General features: G+C 51.3%; 1 long non-coding RNA gene across 2 annotated transcripts in view; it reads right to left on the bottom strand.

Annotated features, from left to right (window-relative positions):
* Positions 1 to 18,111, bottom strand: part of LOC122443069 — a 117,928-nt gene that overhangs the window by 48,859 nt on the left and 50,958 nt on the right. For both annotated transcript variants that reach the window (XR_006269891.1, XR_006269892.1), the window contains exons 6-7: positions 15,548 to 15,602; positions 15,193 to 15,330 (exon numbers count right to left, since the gene is read on the bottom strand). This is a non-coding gene — a long non-coding RNA (uncharacterized LOC122443069). The remainder of the gene's footprint in view (positions 1 to 15,192; positions 15,331 to 15,547; positions 15,603 to 18,111) is intronic.

Raw genomic sequence — 18,111 nt, 5'->3', positions numbered from 1 at the left:
CCATGTTGCCAAGCGGTCAGAGGTTCAAGCACATGCATCCGCCTAGATCTGAATTCAGTCCTGGTTGTACGGCTTAGCCGCTCTGCGACCTTCAGCAGGTTGCCTAACTTCTCTGAGCCCCAGTGTCCTCACTTACAAAATGGGCTCTATTCTAGAAGTGGGGCACTTAGCCGCATGCCTGATGTATAACAACCACTAAAGGTAGTTATGGTGATACTAAACTGGTGTGTGGTTTTCCAGACCAACCCCATTTTTTAAGACAAATGTTGAGAAAAAGAATTCATAGAATTGGACCAAGTAAACTTTGAGATCCTATGCCACTCGGCTTCTATGATTCCAGTCGGTTGACGGGTTCTGGGGCAGAGGCCTTCTTGACTCTATGCCTCAGTTTCCCTGTCTGTATTCTAAGCTCAGAGCTGAAGCAGTTGCTCTGAGAGTCATCTCTGTCGGCCGGCGAGGCTTGATGGCTTCCGGCATCAGCCGGGCGAACTCTGTGCCTGCCGCCCTCCCCCACCACCGTCACCCCGAGATGTGCTTGATGGCCAGGAGGTCAGCTGGACTTGCTCGTTACCCAGGCAGTTGAGTGCAGTCAGAATCTCTAGACCGGAGCAAGCCTTTCCCATCCCACTTCCCCAGGCGCCCATGAGCTTTTCTAGACTAAGGCAGCATTGTGCGCCACGGCAGGCCAGCCAAGCCAAATAAACGGGTGCACCCAGCCCTCCCAGCTGAACCACATCAAATACCAGCTGTAGGCCAATGACACCAAGATACCGAGACACAGGCAACGGGCAAGGCTCCAGGCCACAGACCCTTAAGGGGTTGAGGAAGGAGGTACATACACATCCATCAAAGCCTACCCCCAATGCCCCTCCTCTCTTAGTTGGGCAAGTTTGCCACCATACCTGCCCTGCCCACAGGCTTTGTACTTCCTTCAGTCCAGGCTATACATTGCCCTGCCGTTTGCCCTGTTAGTTGGGAGCTGGAACCAGGGTCATGGCCACCTTGCACCCTGCTCTAAGGTATACCTTTGTGACCTCAGGCCAAGGTCAAATGGATGAATGCATGGACAAAAGAGTGAGTTCCCAGTGCCAAAACTTGAGAGATCCCACTGTTTATTCTCAGCAGTTTCTGAGAAAATGAACATAACCTGATTCCTGATGTTCCTGTAAAGCCCGTGCTGGCCGGGACCAGCGAGAGAAGAGAGGAGGAGACTGAGCAGAGACAGGAACTAGCTCAGCAGCAGTGCTTTTCCGCCTGCTTCAGTTCCAACCCCTGCCCTCTAGACAGTTCTTCCCACTCTCTTCCCACTAAAAAGTTCTAATACCCCAGATATACTGTATGTCTAAGTACAGTATGTATATCCATGATTCAAGATTCTTTTCATACCCTCTTCCTGAACCAGTTTTTGCCCCCTGGAGGGCAATATGGTCCCCGTGGAAATGCCTGCTCTAGGCTGGGCAGTCATCTGTATTATTGCCTATAGCCTTCAAAACAGCCTGCAGGGCCCATACCACTGTCCCCATTGTACAGACTTGTAAACTAAGGCAAGGCACAGGTGTTCATTGCGAGTGTCAGGGCTGGGATGCACAGCCAGGACTCTCAGGACACAGATCCCTCGACTTTCCTGTTGCCTAGAAGGAGAAGGCAGGCCGCTGTATGCTGGTAGGAGCCCTGAGCTGGGAGCCAGGCCCTCCAGGCACTTCCCGCTCCTGGGCCTCAGTTTCCTCCCTCCTAAGGTAAGGAGGGGGGCCTTGGTGTATCCTACACACGCCTGAGTCTTCCAGTCTCTGAAAAGGAGGCTTTGGAAGCCAAGGACCCTGAGTGGCTTCCCCCATGCTGGGAGAGGGGCTATCTGCCAGGCGGGCGCTGCTGGGGTCAGGTGGAGGTGGGGAGGGTTGGATGGCTGAACTGCCTGCCCCAGAGACGGAGCCGTCTGTTGTGCTCCCGGCTGGCGGCTTCCCAGGGTGCTCGGCTGGGAGTCTGACTGGCCCCGGCTTTCCCCAGGGCCTGATAAACCAGAAAAAAAGAAAGCGCGCTGTGAAGGGAAGGAAGCACCAGCAGACAAAGGAGGGAAGGGCACGCTGATTCCATCGGCTCCAAACCCTCAGCCACCCCGGCGGGCTGGGCAGGGCAGGACGTGCAGACAGGAGGCCTGGGGAGCTGGCGGCAGGCTGCTGGGAGCCGGCTGCCCAGCGATCGCTGTGCCCGCCTGTCCGAGTGTCCAAGCCGGCTGGGGCAGGAACAGGCCCCAGCACACTGGCCCTTCCGTCTCACTGGAGCTTCTCCACAATTATCCCAAGCTCAAGTGGTATCTTGGAGCCTCTGACAGGGCCAGAGTCCCACCACCAGCCAGTGAAAGCCAGGCTGGGAGCTGGTTCTCTGCTCTAAGCTCCAGGTTCTCTCCCTCCCCATTCCTCACCTAAGTCTGCCAAAACCTGATGCTGTCACCTGAGGAGGCAGGGACCCACTCAGAAGACCGAAATCCAGTAGACCCAGCTCACGATGTACCAGGCCAATTTTCTATGTTATCTGACTTAGTCTTCGCAGGCCCTCTGAGGTGGGCTGGGCTATATCATTCCTCCTTTATTGATGAGGAAACTGAAACCTAGGAGGTTAAGTAACAAGTCCACGCTCCTAACAGCTGGGCCTCTGCAAGGTCCTTAGGGAGCCAGCTGTCCCCTTGTCTATGGCCCCAGGGCTCTGGGGTGGGGGGTGGGAAGCCTCCTAGGCCCCTGCCCCTTTGCTTTGCAGCCTTCTCTAAGGGCTCAAAGACGAAGGGCTGAGAGATGGAGAATAGCTAGCTGCTGTTTTTTTTCCTAAAGTCAATAACCAGAAAGGTTATTCTAAAACCTGCCAACAAAAGGAGAAAAGGGGTGCAGCCTGGCTCAGATCTGCTCCTTCCTCGGGGAGCCAATGGGATGCATGACACCTGGGTGGACAGGCAATCTGCCCCTTACATCCGGCCGCTCCATCCACATGGCAGGGCAATGCAGCCTGAGCTTCCCGGGAAGGGGAGAAGAGGCACAGAGAGAATCTGGCCGGAGGCTCTGGGCAGGACTAGACTCCATCTTGAGCTTGGACGGCTGGGTTCAGTCTGAGGCTTCAGCCTGGGATAACGCTGACCACCGCTCACACATTAACTGCGATCCCTGGGGACCTTCCTCAAGGACTCTGGCCTCTCTCAGCTGCACCCCAAAGTCAGAAATGAGGTGCTGAGATGAGTGAAACAAGGGAGGAAGGAGGGTCAACCAAAGAGGCATCAGCAAGCTAGTCAAACTGAGGGCAACTGGGCTCCGCCTGCTGGGGCTCTCAGAGGGCAGAAGGCAGCTCAGGTTGGAGGGGGAATGTTACCCACTTATTCTCATCACCTGGGGTCGAAGGCAAGCGCTAAGCCAGCTGCGAGCAAGAGGCCATGACTTTACAGCTGTGCAGAGCTGGTTGCCCTGGTGGGAGCTGGAATACGGAGGTAAGCCGAGGGGACGTGAGGTGGGACTCGAGAGGTGCTTGACGCCACATCCCCGTCTCACTCAGTGGTCCCTGGGCCAAGGGGATACAAGGACGCCTGCCCTCTGGGAACTCACAGCTCCTCACCTACGCTCTCCACCAGGAGGTGATGACAGCCAGACCCACCATTCACACAGTCTCTCCCGTGTGCTGGGAGCCATCAGCAGCCGAACAAGACAGACATCATCTCCATTTGACGAAGATGCACACCACTGAGGCTGGGGAGATTACAAAACTTCACACAGTCTCACTCCAAGCCCGAAGCCTTCCCGATGTTGCTGGTGGGGGTGGGGGCAGGGGAGGACTGGAGAAGGAAGTCTGCCTGGAGGAGGTGGTGCTGGGTCTGTTCCTTGGGGACTGTGCACACCCCACACCCTGACAGCTCTCTGTGCCCTGTGTCTTCCCACCATCATGCCACGCGGAGTCCCTAGGAGCCTGGCTTGAACCCCTAAAATATCACAGCTCATCAGGCTGGGAGGCCCACAGGGGCTGGCTGGCTCAAGTCCTCAGCCACCTTCCTGTGACAAAGCTGAGGCCCAGAGAGAACTTGATGTGCCCAGCCTCACACAGCAGACAGTGGAAAGCCAGTGTGGCAATGCAGGGCTCCTGACTCCCTTCCTTCCACACAGGTAGCACAGGCCATGTTCCCCAGGGCCCTGTCTCCACTCTCAGGAGTAGAGATCCTCAGCGCACCTCACATCCATACCCTTTTCCCTTGTTCTTTGGCTGAATCTCCTTCCCTGGGAGGTGCTGGGCTCAAAGCAGAATGTTTCAGGGAACCCAGAGACACTCGGCCTGGGCTGGGGTGCAGGAGCGGCCACGGGTGAGAAGAGGGCCCTGGGGCAGGAAAAACCGAGCCTGCTTGTTCCAGCCGGGGAGCAAGTGACAGGCCCCTCCCTCCTCCCTGCCACTCCCGTGCCCCCAGCCAGGGCATCGGGCAGAGGACCCCTCACTCGCCGGGGCCCTGGGGTCCTGAAAATGGGGTTGGTGACCTAAAGTGCCAGAGACAGGGGCTGAGGGAGAATCCAAAACACAAAACAAACGCACAGCCGCCCCCAAAGGAAAAGTCCAGAGTCCGAATTTTAAACAGGAAGAGCTAGGCGTCAGGCTCAGAGGAAGATAACAGGGCCTGGCTGAGCAAAGAAACAACAGAAAAGGAGCGAGGAGAGCCGGGGGAGGACATTCCGGCCCCACGCTGGGCCTTCCCAGCTCCCCCTTGTCCCCAGGGTGCAGGGGGCCGGGGTCCCCCTTCCCCCAGGGACAGGGCGCGGGCCCACCGGGGCGCCGTGGGAGGCCTTCACGGAGAACCACTAGGGTGTGCAGTGAAGAACGTGGGGTGGGGACAGGCAGACCAAGGCGGGAACCCTGGGCAGGTGACTTTCTGAGCTTCCGTTTTTCCTTTCGAGAAATGGGACTAAGAATACCTACCTTGAAGATCTAGACTGGTGAAGACAGAAATGGCCAGGGCTATTTTTTATCACCCCAGAGATCCCAGGGCCCACAGCCCAACAAAGGGCTCTCTCCTCTTTTGGAAGCATTGGGGCTCCTGGTCCTCACCTTCTACAGGTCCTAGCAACCTGGTATATCAAAGACAGTACTTACGGGGCTAGACAGACAACCTCTAACCCATTCATTTGCTGGAACTACCATAATAAACAACCACAGACAGGGTGGTTTAAGAAGCAGAAATTTGTTTAAGCCTCTCACCCTTCTGGAGGCTACAAGTCCAAGATCAAGATGTCAGCGGGGTGGGTTTCTTCGTCTGAGACCTCCCTCCTTATCCTGCAGATGCCTGCCTTCTTCCGCTGTCTTCTCGTATACTTCCATGTGTGTCTGTCCTACAGAATCTCTTCTCATAAGGCCACCAGTCATATCACATTAGGGCCCACCCTAATGGCCTTGTTTTGGCCTAATTACTTTTTTGAAAAAATATTTCTTATTTTTTAATTTGGATGTGGTGGCTCTTAGTTGTAGCACTTGGGATCTTTAGTTATGGCATGCAGGGTCTGGTTCCCTGATCAGGGATCGGACCTGGGCACCTGCATTGGCAGCACAGAGTCAGCTACTGGACCACCAGGAAAGTCCCCCAATTACCTTTTTAGAGGCCCTATCTGCAAATGCAGTCATATTCTAAGGCTCTAGGGGTTAGGGCTTCAATATATGAATGGGGGTGGGGGGCACAGTTCAGCCCGTAACAACCACAACTTCCCATCTGTCAAGCCATCCCGTTCCGGGCTGCATCTCAGAACCCTCCACCTGGCCCTGGGAGGTGCTGTCACTGTCCTGAAGTCCAGCTGTTTCTCCAGAGAGGGTAAATGGTTATCCCAGGTGACACGGTGAAGAAAAGCATCCATAACACACCGGCTCCTGCAGGGCACACCCAAGGAGAAGGCAATGGAAAGAGGACCATCTCCAGTCCCTCAGCCGAGGGCACCCACTGGCGGTGTCATCACACTGCTGTATTCTGCCGGCTCAGAAAATTAGGGGAAGCAAGACTTTGGTGAGGGCAGGGAGGGGGACATACGTTGGCCTACGTCTTCTCCGGGGAACCGGAAAGCAAACAGCTTGTGTTGATCCTGTGTGCGTGCACTGCTCAAAGCGCTGCACATGGGTTGACTGGTTTAAGCCTCACAGCAGTCCTATGGAGTATGTGACAACTCTTACAAGCATCTGTAGGAAACTGAGGCCCAGGGAAGGTAAGTAACTGGCCTGCAGTCACACACCCGACAGTGAGTGTGCCCATGGAATCAATCCCAGGCTGTCTGCCTGCAGGGACTGTGATGTGGGTGGCAAGCCTCTACCCCGGGGCAGATGGCGTGAGATGACCCTGGCTGGTCACCTGGCCTGGCACTTCCATCACTTGCCGGGGGCCTTGGGCCTCAATGTTGCCAGCTATCATAGGACAGGTAAGATCAGATGCCTTGAGGGCCAGGCAAACTACCCCCTTCCCTCTTCCCTGCCCCCTCGAGGCCATCCTCAGGTCCCGAAGAGTAGTCTCAGACCTTGCTGCCATGGAACGGTCTCTTCTCAGGGACTCGTGGTCTAGACGGCAGAGCAGGGAGTGAGGCCAGCGTAGCTACAGGCGCTGCCCTGCACCCTCAAGCTGTGCGGCCCACACCGGGGTAGCCCCCAGCAGGAGGGACAGCACTCTGGGGCTCTGCAAAGTGGTAGAGTCTCTGGGGAGAAAGCCATTCCCAGATCACGGGCAGGAGGCCCCATGAGCTGGCAGAGGAGGGCTCGGGTGCAGCTTCTCCCCCTGGCACCGTCCAAGTGTCCCCCCCCCCCAAAAAGTGCCTCATCCAGCATTGTCGCCTCACCTCCAGAAGGCCTCCTAGGCCTCTGGCTCCGTTCCCAGCCTACCAGTCGGGGAAGAAGCCTGGAGGCAGGAACCTCGGGGTGTTACACTGTCACTTAAACTGCTTAGACCTACAGTGGCTGCTTCACCAAACCACAGTGGCCCCCTCACCACAGATCCCCCACAGCAGTGATGGAACCGGGCAGTGTCCATAAACCCTGGCTGTCAAGGTGAAATGTTACTGAATATTGGCACATGAAAATCTGAGAAAACTGTGTAGAGCAATATATAAAATACTATTCTATAGTCTTCCGCACAAGTATACATGTAGGTATTTTGAGACACATGCATAGAAAAAAGGAGCTCCACTAAAAGGTTAACTATGGATTTCCTCCCTCCCTTCCTTCTTCCTTTTCCTTCTTTCCTCTCTCTCTTTCTTTCTTCCTTTTTTTCAGCTTCTGTTTCCTTACACTTGTGGTAAAGTCTGTCTAAGGGGCAATAAAAAGACAAATAACTTTATAAGCAAATATGAACAATAATATTAAAAATATAGAGAGAGTTTGGATACCTCCCATAATAACTTTGTTGGAGAAGGAAATGGCAACCCACTCTAGTATTCTTGCCTGGAGAATCCCACGGACAGAGGAGCCTGGCGGGCTAGAGTCCATAGCGTCACAAAGAGTTGGACATGACTGAGTGGCTGTCACTCACTCATAATAGCTTTTCTCCTTAAATGATTGTAACTAGCCTCCACCCTCTGGTTTTGTTTTGCTTTGTATAGTTCTCTTCATAAACCTCTCACATGCCCTTCGCTTTATAATTTTCAAAGAAAAGTCACATCCGCTACGTCAGTCCTCAGGGGCCAGTGATGACCACTAATGCATTGTGAAGATGAGGAAACTGAGGCCCCAGAAGGGCTGTGATTTGGCCCAAAGTCACCCTGCAAGTGGGAGGCAGAGTGGGCTTCACCACCTGCTTTTAGATCCCTCTGGCCTGGGGATGCCCTCAGGGACGTGGGGTGCCAGGACCAGAGCTTTAGACGTCACAGGGCTGAGAGCAAAAGGCACTGGTGTGGACTCCTCTGGACCCAGTCAATCACTCGCTTGCTCAGAAGCTCTCTGCCTCAGTCTTCCCACCTGCAGAAGCACAAGCCTGGCCTTCTCCCTCTCCACCCCTCATCCTAAGGTGGATAGAGGGCCCCTCCTGGTGTACAGTCCAGGCCTGAGCCACATTCTAGTCTCTGTCCCTTGTCTCGGGCCTGGCTTTAGAGCCATTCTCCCTCTCCTCTCCTGGTGCCCGCTCCCTCCCCAGGGCCCCAGCTCCTTTGTGGATGTGCTCAGACAGTGCCCTGACTGGACGGAAAGGTGGGGTGGGGAGTGACCCAGCACTGGCCCGGGCTCCAGGAGCCTTGGGTTGTGGCTCCCCCGTCCTGGCTCATGGTGTGACCCAGGGCTGCTAACCAGTTCCCTTCTCTGGGCCCCAGCTACCTCCTCTGTAACACAGAGGGTGAGAGACGCACCTCCACAGTCCTAGCGAGTAAGCACTAGCTGAGCAGAGAGCTGGATTCACAGAGACTCAAGCCAAGTCCCGGCAGCAGCAAGGCTGCAGCATGGACACAGAGTCGGGTCTGGGCAGATCACCACCCGGGGCCTGGAAAAGAGCTCTCACTCCGCACTTGGACGCTTGCTCCGCTGAGCAGCAGGTGACCGTACCACTCCACTTCTCTGGGCCTCGGGTTTCTTCTGTGTGAAATGGGAAGTCTCTGAGAGGGCCCTAAAAGGCCAGTTTTTATAAAACAACCACCACAAGAACAACAGTTTCTCTGGCTCTGCCTCTGGTCTGGGGGATGGAAAGCTGAGCCAAGAATAACAGTGGGCTTACGTGGGCTTGAATCGCTGTTCCCCCAAACCTTGCTAAAGGCTGGGTGCTTTTGGTGAACAAGATCTACAGAGGGCAGGTTCCCAGGAGGGAGCGGCAGGCCCATGTGGGAGCCTAGAGCACCTGGCCCCAGGCCAGTTTGGCTCCCAGGGGCCCGGGGCTGCCCGCTGGCTCCGCCGACTGAGCGATGTGGCCATAGAATAATAAGGGTGGCATTAACAACCACCACTTATGAATCACTCACCTTGTGCCAGGAATGTTAAGTGCTTTATTTGAATTAACTCATTTAAACTTCGGGCAGCCCTGTCAGGGAGGTTCTATTATTATCCCCTGGTTTGCCAATGAGGAAACCAAGGCACAGGGAGGTCAAGGTACACACCCAAGGTGAGGCAGACAGCAAGGACAGAGCTGGGATTTGAACCCAGGTGACCTGGAGCCAGCGTTAACTCTTTAACCACTGCTGTGCTGGCCCCCAGGAGAATGGGCCAGGATCATGGGGCCCTTGACCCCTGTCCCAGCTGATAAGCCTTTCTGCTGCTCCTCTCCCTGTGAGTATGAGGCACTCCCAGCCCCCGACCGGCACACAACAGACCCGGGGATACATTAATAATACAAGGTCAGGGACTCCCTGCTGGTCCAGTTGTTAGGACTCTGCACCTTCACTGCCATGGCCTGAGTTCAATCCCTGGTTAGGGAACTAAGGTCTCAGAAGCTGTGTGGCATGCCCCCTCCCTCCCCCCTCCCCCCCGCCACCGCCCAGAAAAAAACAAAGAGAATATAAATTCAGCATCTCAGTGTTAACCCCCACAAGAGGCCCCGCAGCGTGGAGTGCCATCTCTCTCCTCTCTACCCCTCTATGTGAAAGTGAAAAGTCAAAGTGAGACTCGTTCAGTCGTGTCCAACTCTGTGCGACCCCATGGACTATACAGTCTATGGAATTCTCCAGGCCAGAACACTGGAGTGGGTAGCCTTTCCCATCTCCAGGGGATCTTCCCAACCCAGGGATCAAACCCAGGTCTCCCACACTGCAGGCAGATTCTTTACCAGCTGAGCCACAAGAGAAGCTCAAGAATACTGGAGTGGGTAGCCTATTCCTTCTGCAGTGGATCTTCCCAACCCAGGAATCAAATTGGGGTCTCCTGCATTGCAGACAGATTCTTTACCAACTGAGCTATCAGGGGCTGCTGAATTAGGCAGTTGCCACAACACATGATGCAAAGAGCATACATCATGTGACCCTACTTATGTGAAATCGAATAAATGCCCACTTAGAACAGGAAGGATGCTCCCGGAGGATGGCCACCATGGCCTCCTCTGGGTGGTAGAGTTTGTAGTTTTCTCCTTAGACTTTTCTAAACTTATTACAATCCTTTGTACCATTTCTTCAAAAGGGTTTTTAAAAAATTTTATAAAGCATCTTAGAGACAAAGCCGGGTTGGAATCCAGGTCTGTGGGGCTCCAAACCTTTACTTTTCTGCCCTTTTCAGTCACATCTCACTGACCTGCTGCTGGGAGGGCCTGAGCAGGGCACACCTTCGGGCTGAGGCTGGTGTGCCCAGGGAAGCGACAGCTTCCGACATCACCAAGGCAAGGGTCAGCCGCCCTCCAGGCTGCCTTTCTTTGGGGGAAGGCAGTAGCTTACACATTCAACCTAAGCAGAATAATGTGAGATACCCTGAGATTATTTAGGCCATCAGCCCCCCTCTGATGCCTTAAATCCCACCACTAACACTTACTAGTAATAAATAATAACGATAATAATTGATGAAGGGACTATTGGTGGCTTCTTCTCCTTATCTCTATATACTAATATTTTGACCATGATCATATATTGCTTTACAGAAAGAAACTAGTTTTCAAAATTATAAAATTTACAGAATTCCAAGTTTTCATTCTTACCCTGGGACATAAAGAATTTCTTTCTTTACACCTCCCATGTAAAGGCTCTATGCTAAATGCTATACACACTATTTATGTGTGTGTTAGTTGTTCAGTCATGTCCGACTCTTTGCAATCCCATGGACTGTAGCCTGCCAGACTCCTCTGTCTGTGGAATTCTCCAGGCCAGAATACTGGAGTGGGTTGCCATTCCCTTCTCCAAGGAATCTTCCTGACCCAGGGATGGAACCCAAGTCTCCCACACTGCAGGCAGATTCTTAACCATCTGAGCCACCAGGGAAGCCCACACACTATAGTCTTCATGATATCCTTGCAAGAAAGATGTCTCAATTTTGGACTTGAGAAGCTAAGACTCTGAGAGGCAATAAGGCTAAGTGACTCGCCCAAGGTTACACAGCCGAGAGGTCACCAGCCTAGATTCAAACTCAGGCCTGTCTACCTCCCAAAGCAGCAGCTCTGTTCCTCTTTGCTTTCATATCACATCATTCATCACTGCTTTTTGAGAAAGCCTTGCCCCTCCTCCCTGACTTCCCTTCCAACCTGTGAATCCATCTCCCCCACCCCCCAGCCCCAACCAATCACCATGAGAGGAACTGGTTAGCAACCGTTTACTAGGATCCTGCAAAATATTTGGGTCCAGCTACCCACATTCATGCTGTAATTAGAAACACAGTTCCATGGCTCAATGATGCCTGCACTGGACCTAGGGCTAGCATCACATTCCCCAGTGCCTGCCAGGAATGCCCACCATGTAATTTCTGCCCTGTTGATGAAAGTTGTTCTTTGTCCTTCCCAAACCACACAAAAACCCCTTCAAAGGGGGCAAGGGTCCAGAGTTCAAGGCCAGCCTCCTGCAAATGGGAGGGATAGGCCTCTGGGAAAGAGGCAGGGCTGGTGGCCCAGGACTGGGCTCGGAACCTGGAACAGAGTACATGGGAGCAGAGCTGGCACCCACACCTTCCCTCAGCTGGAAGCAGAGAGGGCAAGGGAGGCCAAAGCCACACACCCTTCAAGACCAGGTGCAGGCCCAGCTCTCCTGACCCCAGGACAGGCCCTCTGTCCCACCCCGCCTTACGGGCAGGACTGGTGGGGGTGCAGTCTTGGAGCTGGCTCTGCCACCCCCCCGCCCTGGGATCAAAAACAAACCTTCACCAGCTGGGCCTCGGCCTGCTCATCCGATGAATGAGCACCAGGTGCCCACCTCCCATGGGTCAATGAGGACTGAGAGTGTGTACCTCACAGATACAGTCCAGACCTGGTACCTAACACATCCATTTACAGAGAAGGGAACTTATATTTCATATGCTGAAGAACTGTGTGATTATTTTACCGAAAGAATGCATTTTGAGAGATTGGTGCTGTTCAGTCACCAAGTCATGCCTGACTCTTTGCAATCCCATGGACTGCAACACGCCAGGCTTCCCTGTCCTCCACTATCTTCTGGAGTTTGCTCAAATTCATGTCCATCGAGTCGATGATGCCATCCCACGATCTCATTCTCTGCCCCTTCTCTCACCCTCAATATTTGTATAATTTTAAAACACTAAAAATTTATCCTTTAATATCCCAGAGTGAGTCTGCAGCAGACCAACTCCTGGACCCCAGGCCTGGTTCTCTACACTCCCCCAGACCTCCCACCACAGGCTGACCCCTGGGGAAATGCCTCCACTGGCCCCCCACCCTGGGCCAGTGCTGTCCCTGGCAAAGGGCTGGGGGCCACTTTTCCAGCAATGAGCCCAGCTCCACTGGGTGGGACATAGTGGCAACAGCTGATAAGCTGGCCTGTTTAGCTCTGTCTACGGCTGGCCTGGGAGAAGGCCCAGGCAGCAGACATTTGGCCGTGCCCTCTTCCCCTTCCTGGGCCGGCTTGGTGCCCCTGAGACTGGGACAGCCCTTGTCAGAGGGTCCTGCAGTCACTGTCTGCAGGCCCCCAGCTGAAATGAGCTGGGTGTGGGGGAGGGGTGAGCACAGGCATGCGTGGTTGTTGATTTAGATTATTTTATCTTTTGCTGTAGGTATTACATTCTCACAGTTCAAAATCTCCATAGGATTTCTAACCCTCTTCTCCAGCGCCCCCTCCCCCAGTGCTCTCCCTAAAAGACAACCGTTGTATATAAGCAAATATATGCATGTACATCTCTGCCACACTGCCCCTCACATCCTCCCAAAGCATCCACATGGGGGCCACACCCTCACTGCCAGCCAGCTCTGCCCACATGCGTTTGTCTGCTTGGCGCACTCCTCCACTCCTCTCTCCCGCACCCCTTCTTCACTCAGCTCATCTTCTCTCATCCTCCAGGTCTCAGCTTAAATGCCCTCCTCCTTCTGGAAGCCTTTCCTGATCCCAAGTTTCACTCATCCCCAACTCAGTGCTTTCATGACCCCCAAACTTCTCTGCCAGACAACCTGGGATGGCCTCTTAATTATCTGCATCCCTGCTAGATCGTAGGGTGGCCCACCAGTCCAGCTCGCCATGGACTTTCCCTGTCTAGGCACTGATAAGCCCACATCCCAGGAAAGGGCTCCAGCAAAAAGGACAGCTGGTCACCCTAGTAGATGCTGGGTTCCGTAAGGGCCTGGAAAAGCTCTGCCTTATTCATCCCCATCTCCCCAGCACCCAGAGGCTCCATAAGGATTTGTGGCATTATAAAAACAATAGCCCACTTATGTAGCAACTACTCTGTGCTGGGCACTGTTCTGAGTGCCTTACACATATAAACTCATTTACTCTCATAACCACCCAAGGAAGCCAACAAAGGTTTCTGGAGGTTAAGACACTTGCCCCAGGTCACAGGGCAAGTGAGGGACGGAGCCAGGGATTCGAGGGTCTTTACCCAGGCCACTCTGGGTGCACGCTATTCTTGGGTCTCTGAGCCTGACATGTACAGGCTCCTGCAGAGGGGGAGCTATGCAGGAAGAAACCCCAGCTCCCCAGTCCTGTGGTGGGTAGCACTGCCGGGGACACAAACTAGCGGGACCTGAGGAGAGACCTCACTTTAGGCTTGCACTGAGGGAGCAGGGTCCTCCTGGGACCAGCACGCCTGGTACGCCAGAGCTTTGCTGCAAAGTTGAGAATTCATTCTGCTGCAGAAGAGGGGAAGGCTTGGAAGGGGAAAATTAGGGGAGCAATAATCATTGTTCCCATTTTGGGGGGGAGCTTACAGAGGGCTCATAACCTGGCTTCTGAAGGTCAAGGAGCTCTGCACAGCTGCCTCATTAACACAGGATCCCCTTTTGCTTGAAAAAAAAAAAAAAAAGGAAAAAAAAATGCCTTTCCTACACACACAGCCTTTTCTCCAACATGGAGTCCTGGAGCCTCAGCCTGGCTCAGTGCCCTCCTCACTCTAGCTATGTATCTTTGGGCAGGTTCCTATGCCTCTCTGAGTCTCTTTCCTTATCTGTGAAGTGAGACTAATAGTAGTGCCTACCTCAGAGAATTGTTCGTGGATTAAATGAATTAATACACACAGAGTACTTAGGATAGTCATATGAAGTGAAAGTTGCTCAATTGTGTCTGAATCTTTGTGACCCCATGGACTCTACAGTCCATGGAATTCTCCAGGCCAGAATACTGGAGAGGGAAGACTTTCCCTTCTCCAGGGGATCTTCCCAACCCAGGGATCGAACTCAGGTCCCCCATATTGCAGGTGGATTCTTTACTAACTGAGCCAAGGGAAGCCCAAGAATAGTCACAGGGACAGAGTATATACGGACTTCCCAGGTGGCTCTAGTGGTAAAGAACTAGCCTGCAAATGTGAGAGACATAATAGACATGGGTTCAGTCCCTGGGCCAGGAAGATCCCCTGGAGGAGGAAATGGCCACCCACTCCAGTAGGTGGGAGAATCCCATGACGGGAGAATCCCATGGACAGAGTAACCTGGTGGGCTACAGTCAGGGTCGCAAAGAGTCAGACACAACTGAAGCAACTTAGCATGCATGCAGAGTATATACAGAGTAAAGGCTGAGTAGATGTTGATTGATGGTATTATTCCAAGCTTATGGTGTCCTATCTTCTAGAATGCCCTTCCCCACAACTGGGTGAAATACTCTTCAAGTCTTTCCTGCACCTGTGGCTTAAAACCTGCGGCTATGTGTCTGAGATCATGGGGCGCTCTGCACCTTAGAAGCTGTAGCCTCATCTATCATTCATGGTGAAAGGACAAGGAGAACACAATCAACCTGTAACCTAATCAATTAGAATAAAATGGCCATTGGGAACACAATGACAATGATTGTGGAGATCTGGCTAAGCAGCTTCTGTCAGGAGGTTGAGGTGGGGGGGCACCTGAGCAGAGTCCAGAACAGTGTGTGGTGATGAGAAGCATGGGGTCAAGGGACTGACTCAGTTTGGATCCCAGCTCCTGTGTAAACTTCCTGGGTGACTCTGGGCTCAAAGTCACCTGTTCCTCATCTGGAAAATGGGGGAACAAGCATCATCCTCAGAATGCTGTTAGGAAGACACATTTCATGATTCAAACAAAGGCCCATGAAACAACAGCTGTGAAACCTCATGCAGGGTGCCAGCCAGCTAAGCATCGTTGTCCTCATCTACAGAACTGCAGATAAGGAAATAGACCAATAAACCTAGCTCACATCATGCTGTAGAGCAAAGTACCTCGCCGGAAGCCTGGACAATGGTAGGGGTCACAGACATGGTACTTCCCTCTTCCCTGAGGAGAGCAGCAAAAGCCAGTCAATCTGTGCCTTGGGTCACTCCTTAGTTGCTTTAGGCAAGTCACTCAATTTAACTGGGCTAGAAAAAGGAAGGAAGGAGAAGGAAAGAAATAAGTGAGAAATAGGGAAATAGGGAGACAGAAAGAAAAGAAGGAAATGAAAGATGAAAAAGAAAGCAACATTACCGCCCCTAGCCAACCAATGTGGGCTACTGCAGACTGAGCAGACCAAGAGACATAGTGGCAGATGGCTGGGTGGGCAAACAGTTAGTGGTCATCCACTCTGTCTATGCTTACCAGAGCTTCCCCAGGTGAGAATCCAATTCCATGTCCTCCCCTGGATCTTCCCAACCTGCAAACCAGGAATAACAGTTCAAAATTTACTTGATGGAAATTTGCCACATTAAAATACAGGGGGAAAGACAAACAAAGTTGGAGGCCTCATACGTCTTGCTTTCAAAACATATTACAAAGCTACAGCAACCAAAACAATATGGTAATGGCATACAGACAGATGTTTACACCAATAGAACAGAATAGGGAGCCCAGAAATAAACCCTTGTGCATGGTCAAATGATCTTCAACAAAGATGCCAAGACTACATAATGGGGAAAGGATAGTCTTTGCAACAGTTGGTGTTGGGGAAACTGGGTATCTACATGCAAAAGAATGAATTTAGATTCTTATCTTACACTATATACAAAAATCAACTCAAGATGGGTCAAACACCTAAATGTAAGAGCTGAAACTATAAAACTTCTCATAGAAAATAGGGAAGGAACTTTAAAACATTGGAGTTGGCAATAATTTCTCAGATGTGACACCAAAAGCACAGGCAACCTAAGTGAAAAATGGACACATGGGAAGGCACCAAACTTTAAAATTTTCACACAGCAAAGGAAACAGTGAAAAGAATCAACAGAGTGAAAAGGCAACACACAGAATGGCAGAAAGTATTTGCAAATCATATGTCTAATAAGGGGTTAATATCCATAACAAATCAATAGTAAATAAATAACCCAATTAAAAAATGGACAAAGGACTTGAATAGACTTTTCTCCAAAGAAGATATATAGATGGTCAACAAGCATATGAAAAGATGCTCAACATCACTAACCATCAGAGAAATGCAAATCAAAACACAATGAAATATCATCTCAGATCCATTAGGATGGTCACCATCAAAAAACAAACAGAAAGTAACAAGTGCTGACAAAGATGTGGAGAAATTGGAACTGTTGGTGGGAATGTAAAATGATATAGCTGCTGTGAAAAATAGTATGATATTTCCTCAAAAAACTTAAAAATAGAATTAGCACATGCATGCGTGTGTACTCAGTCACTTCAGTCATGTCCAACTCTTTGCGTCCCTGTGGACTGTAGCCTGCCAGGCTCCTCTGTCCCTGGGATTCTCCAGGCAAGAATACTGGAGTGGATGATCCAGCAATTCTACTTTTGGTATATGCCTTAATCTACTTGGGCTGCTATAACAAAATATCATGGCCTGGGTGGCTCATAAACCACAGAAAATTGTCCCTCATAGTGCTGGAGGCTGGGGATCAAAGATCAACCTATCAGCATGGTCAGGTTCTGGTGAGAGCCCTCCTCTGGGTTGCAGAGTGCTGATTTCTCACTGTGTCCTCACACAGCAGTGAGCTAGGGAGCTCTCTGTCCCCTTCTTGTAAGGATAAGGGCACTAATCCTATTCATGAGGGCTCCACCCTCATGGCCTAATTACCACCCAAAGGCTCCATCTCCAAACACCATAACATTAGGATTAGAATTTCAACATAGGAGTTTGGAAGTAAAGGAACATTCAGCCCATAGCAGTATATATCAAAAGAATTGAAAACAGGATCTTGAAAAAATATTTGCATATCTGTGTTGATTGTAGCATTATTCACCATACTGAAGAGGTGAAAGCAGCTTAAATTTCCTTTGAAGAACTAAACAAAATGTAGCATACATACACAAAGGAATGTTATTTAGCCTTTAAAAAAAAGAAAGAAATCTTGTCATAAGTTACAATATGGACAAACCCCAAGGATATTATGCTAAGTGAAGTAAGTCAGCCACGAAAAGACAAATATTACATGATTCCATTTATATGAGGTTTCTAAAGTAGTCAAATTCATAGAGAAAGAAAGTATTGATAGAAGGTGGTTTCCACGGGCTGAGGGGAGGGGGAGATGGGAATATGTTCAGTTGGTATAGAGCCTCTGTTATGCAAGATGAAAAAGTTCTGGAGATCTGTTATAAGATAGTTAACACTACTGCACTATACACTTAAAAATGGTTAAGATGGTAATTTTATGTTATGCATCACTTACCACAATTAAAAAAAAGTAAAAGGCACAAATCTAAAAAAAGAAAAATAGTTGTGGGGTTGGGTCCCATCATCTGAACCCAAATTCTGGTGTTTGTCCACATTTTCTCCTTGCAATCACAGTACAAAAATACAATAGTGTATTTCAGGAGTAAAGATACCCCACTGCTTTATCCTTGCAAAAGCAATAATGCACAGTGTAAAAAAATGCAAACAAGAGACGTGCAAAAATAAAACCCCCTTCAGCACACCCCACTTCAAGAGTCATCCAGGTCCTCCCAGCCCTTCTTCTGCACACTCACAGACACAGGCTGTTCCTTCTCACAAAAACTCAACCAGGGATCATATTGCCTTGCAAACTCTTGTTTTGTTGTATGTGATCAAATCTGTTTGTCATTTTCCCAAACTCCAACAACATATGCTGCTGCAGCGGGCCAGAGGTCAGAGAGAGATGGGGACCTGAGAACACCCCCTCTCTCCTCCCACCACCAAGAAACCCAGAACAGGCTGGCAGGAGCCTCTCCACAGGCTCACA

The sequence above is a fragment of the Cervus canadensis genome, chromosome 6 (genome assembly GCF_019320065.1).
Source record: "Cervus canadensis isolate Bull #8, Minnesota chromosome 6, ASM1932006v1, whole genome shotgun sequence".
In the NCBI taxonomy this organism is placed as follows: domain Eukaryota; kingdom Metazoa; phylum Chordata; class Mammalia; order Artiodactyla; family Cervidae; genus Cervus; species Cervus canadensis.
The sequence above is the reverse complement of the archived record's forward strand: the minus strand, read 5'-3'. Positions and strand labels throughout refer to the sequence as shown.